Source organism: Salvelinus fontinalis, unplaced genomic scaffold (genome assembly GCF_029448725.1).
Source record: "Salvelinus fontinalis isolate EN_2023a unplaced genomic scaffold, ASM2944872v1 scaffold_1289, whole genome shotgun sequence".
NCBI classification, from domain to species: Eukaryota; Metazoa; Chordata; class Actinopteri; order Salmoniformes; family Salmonidae; genus Salvelinus; species Salvelinus fontinalis.
Window position 1 is genome coordinate 25722 of NW_026601498.1, and position 4465 is coordinate 30186.

The following is a 4465-nucleotide window of genomic DNA, read 5'->3' on the forward strand; positions in this document are numbered from 1 at the left end:
ATCTTCATGTTAAAAATAATGTTTGAGATGTTTTAAATTGTTATGTCGGGTGAGTTCTGATGATTTTCCGATTGAGAAGGACATTTGTCAACATTTACATTTTCGTAACAGATGAATGGCTATATAGAATGTAGGCTCTGTTTAAAAGGCAACCAAGGCCTCAGAGATACATTTTGTCTTCTGAAAACAACAATGTGTGTGATCTGTTATTGTACCACTGGTGATTATGCCTGTCATGTCCTGATTATGTCAAGGAAAAGGTCATCTGGATTGAGGTTATATTTGCTAGATAATTAAGTCATTTATTGGACAGTTTGTAATATAAGGCCACAATAAACCGGCTGCATCACATCCGGCCGTGATTGGGAGTCCCATAGGGCGGCGCACAATTGGACCAGCGTCGTCAGGTTTGTCCGGGGTATGCAGTCAAATTTGATCTTAACTGACTTGCAATATTTATTGACAACAATAGATTACTGCTCATTGTAACATATTGATCAAAATTAAGAGGGAGGAAATTGATTGAATGACTTGGATAATCACATTAGCTTTGACAGACATTTCCCTGGTCAACCATTACCATGACAACATACATTTCCCTGGTCAACCATTACCATGCCGCAGACATTTCGCTGGTCAACCATGCCACAGACATTTCCCTGGTCAAACATTACCATACCACAGGCATTTCCCTGGTCATCCATTACCATTCCACAGACATTTCCCTGGTCATCCATTACCATGCCACAGACATTCCCCTGGTCAACCATTACCATTCCACAGACATTTCCCTGGTCAAACATTACCATTCCACAGACATTTCCCTGGTCAAACATTACCATACCACAGACATTTCCCTGGTCATCCATTACCATGCCACAAACATTTCCCTGGCCAACCATTTCACAGACATTTCCCTGGTCAACCATTACCATGCCAACAGACATTTCCCTGGTCAACCATTACCATAACACAGACATTTCCCTTGTCAACCATTACCATGCCACAGACAGTTCCCTGGTCAACCATTACCATGCCACAGACATTTCCCTTGTCAACCATTACCATGCCACAGACATTTCCCTGGCCAATCATTCAACAGACATTTCCCTGATCAACCATTACCATGCCACAGACATTTCCCTGGTCAATCATTCCACAGACATTCCCTGGTCAACCATTACCATACCACAGACATTTCCCTGGTCATCCATTACCATGCAACAGACATTTCCCTGGTCAACCATTACCATGCCACATACATTTCCCTGGTCAACCATTACCATGACAACATACATTTCCCTGGTCAACCATTACCATGCCGTAGACATTTCCCTGGTCAACCATTACCATTCCACAGACATTTCCCTGGTCTTCCATTACCATTCCACAGACATTTCCCTGGTCATCCATTACCATGCCACAGACATTTCCCTGGTCAACCATTACCATGCCAACAGACATTTCCCTGGTCATCCATTACCATGCCACAGACATTTCCCTGGTCAACCATTACATGCCACAGACATTTCCCTGGTCAACCATTACCATACCACAGACATTTCCCTGGTCAACCATTACCATGCCACAGACATTTCCCTGGCCAACCATTTCACAGACATTTCCCTGGTCAACCATTACCATGCCAACAGACATTTCCCTGGTCATCCATTACATGCCACAGACATTTCCCTGGTCAACCATTACCATGCCACAGACATTTCCCTGGTCATCCGTTACCATGCCACAGACATTTCCCTGGTCATCCATTACCATACCACAGACATTTCCCTGGTCCATTTATTTCCTGATGAAGTCAGTCAAAACAGAGATGTCAGTGGAGTGGGTCTTTCTAAAACCAGACTGTAGTTCTGATAAGACTATTCTTGCCAGTATATTCATCCATCTATTCATAAATGACTTCTTCCAGCACCTTAGACTGCATACTCAACATAGATACAGGTCTGTTTTCCTGCCCTTCTTGTGGATAGGGGTCAATCTAACATTGGCCATATACCACAACCCCAGAGGTACATTATTGCTATTAGAAACTGGTTACCAACTAAATTAGAACAGTAAAATTATATGTTTTTGTCAATCTGCATTCAGGGCTCAAACCACCCAGTTTATAATTTGTAATAGATCACCTGTCTGAAAAGTACGACAAACTATGAGTTGTAGTAGCCTATTCAATTGGCCCAGCGTTGTCCAGGTTTGGCCGGTGTAGGCCGTCAATGTAAATAAATAATTTGTTGCCTAGTTAAATAAAGGTTAAATAAAGATAATTAAATAAAAGCTCAGCTATTGAGGCCAAAACAACCACTCAGTCAAGCTATTTGTGACTGTGATTTCAGTATGTGCATGTCGTATGCATCAATACGTGTAACACTTACTGTTAAGAAAAACGTTTCTCCCACGTCCTATTACCACAGATAGAACAATGTGTTCATTATTAACGTCTCTGTTACTGTAGCTACTAGAGGTGTGTGGAGTAGTCAGACAAAACGAGGATCGTACCTGATATGGGCAATTTTCTTGATACGATTATGATCTAAGTCTTTTTTGTAATAATCTGTGATCGGAATAAACATATTTTTTTTCGGGTGCCAGCAAGAATCTCTCAGTCATGTGCGTGATCTAAATAAATCACCTGGCTAGTTTCCGTGTCTGTGCTGTCCTCAGTCCACCTGGCCTTGCTGCTGTTCCAGTTTCAACTGTTCTGCCTGCGGCTATGGAACCCTGACCTGTCCACCGGACGTGCTACCTGTCCCAGACCTGCTGTTTTCAACTCTCTAGAGACCGCAGGAGCGGTAGAGATACTCTTAATGATCGGCTATGAAAAGCCAACTGACATTTACACCTGATTATTATTATTTGACCATGCTGGTCATTTATGAACATTTGAACATCTTGGCCATGTTCTGTTATAATCTCCACCCTGCACAGCCAGAAGAGGACTGGCCACCCCTCATAGCCTGGTTCCTCTCTAGGTTTCTTCCTAGGTTTTGGCCTTTCTAGGGAGTTTTTCCTAGCCACCGTGCTTCTACACCTGCATTGCTTGCTGTTTGGGGTTTTAGGCTGGGTTTCTGTACAGCACTTCGAGATATTAGCTGATGTACGAAGGGCTATATAAAATAAACTTGATTTGATTTGTAAAGAGAAGGGCGGGCTGTAGGTTGATCCTGCTGCTCTGATTGGATAGAGTGAAGCTATAGTTCTTCCTCCGCTGGCTTCATCATTTCATCCTCTCTCTTTTCCTGGCATGTTTCTGGTCTGATCATAGGATCATCATTTAGAGTCCTGCAGCCTGCTACTAGGATAAATTACAAATTCGAGTATGTCCATGTCAGCACACCCCTTAGTAGCTACTAGTGTGTCTTGTTGTTGATGAAGTAGTAGGCGACTGTTTCTCCTCCATGTCTGAGGGTCGTTGCTTCCCTGTGGTCGATGGTGGAATCATATTTTACTGAGAGCAGAAAACAAGCGTGATGAAACTATTCCTACAACGTCTGGAACGCTACAAAACACCAGAAATAGTTGGTGTCATTCGGTTGGCTGTGTGTGCACGAACGTGATTTCAGCATTTTGGTACGTCGCCTACTTGTGTGTAATCAGACAGACATTTAGACAAAAAAAATCAATGTGTATAGAATTTCTACCGTGTTGCATGATGGGTTAATAGTCGGAGAGTGATATAATATAGTAAAACAAAGTGTATCGCTTTTCCACCGCTTTGTGCGCAACTGTATTCATAAATGTCATTAAACCCTGGTCGATATGATGTGATATTATCAGAAGTAGAAGTGGTAACCGTGAGTCAAACACCTTTGTCCTGGAATCAGACCCTCTCTACCAACGTGTCCAACTCATACTTACCTGGCAAGGGAGACACCGTGATCAAGAAGGCGGTTCACCCAGGGCGAGGCTCAGCCATTGCACTCCGGCTGTGCTGACCCCTGCGAATTTCTCAAATGTGGAAATCTCGATTGCATAATTTATGGTAGTGGGGGACTGCGTTCGCGCTCTCCCCTGATCTTCATGTTAAAAATAATGCTTGAGATGTTTTAAATTGTTATGTCGGGTGAGTTCTGATGATTTTTCGATTGAGAAGGACATTTGTCAACATTTACATTTTCGTAACAGATGAATGGCTATATAGAATGTAGGCTCTGTTTAAAAGGCAACCAAGGCCTCAGAGATACATTTTGTCTTCTGAAAACAACAATGTGTGTGATCTGTTATTGTACCACTGCTGATTATGCCTGTCATGTCCTGATTATGTCAAGGAAAAGGTCATCTGGATTGAGGTTATATTTGCTAGATAATTAAGTCATTTATTGGACAGTTTGTAATATAAGGCCACAATAAACCGGCTGCATCACATCCGGCCGTGATTGGGAGTCCCATAGGGCGGCGCACAATTGGACCAGCGTCGTCAGGTTTGTCCGGGGTATGCAGTCAAATT

General features: G+C 42.8%; 1 non-coding gene across 1 annotated transcript; it reads left to right on the forward strand.

Moving 5' to 3' along the window:
* Nucleotides 1-3868: 3868 nt before the first annotated feature.
* Nucleotides 3869-4032, forward strand: LOC129848938 (U1 spliceosomal RNA). Its single transcript, XR_008758590.1, has one exon. It is a non-coding gene; the product is annotated as a U1 spliceosomal RNA (small nuclear RNA).
* The last annotated feature ends 433 nt before the right edge of the window (nt 4033-4465 follow it).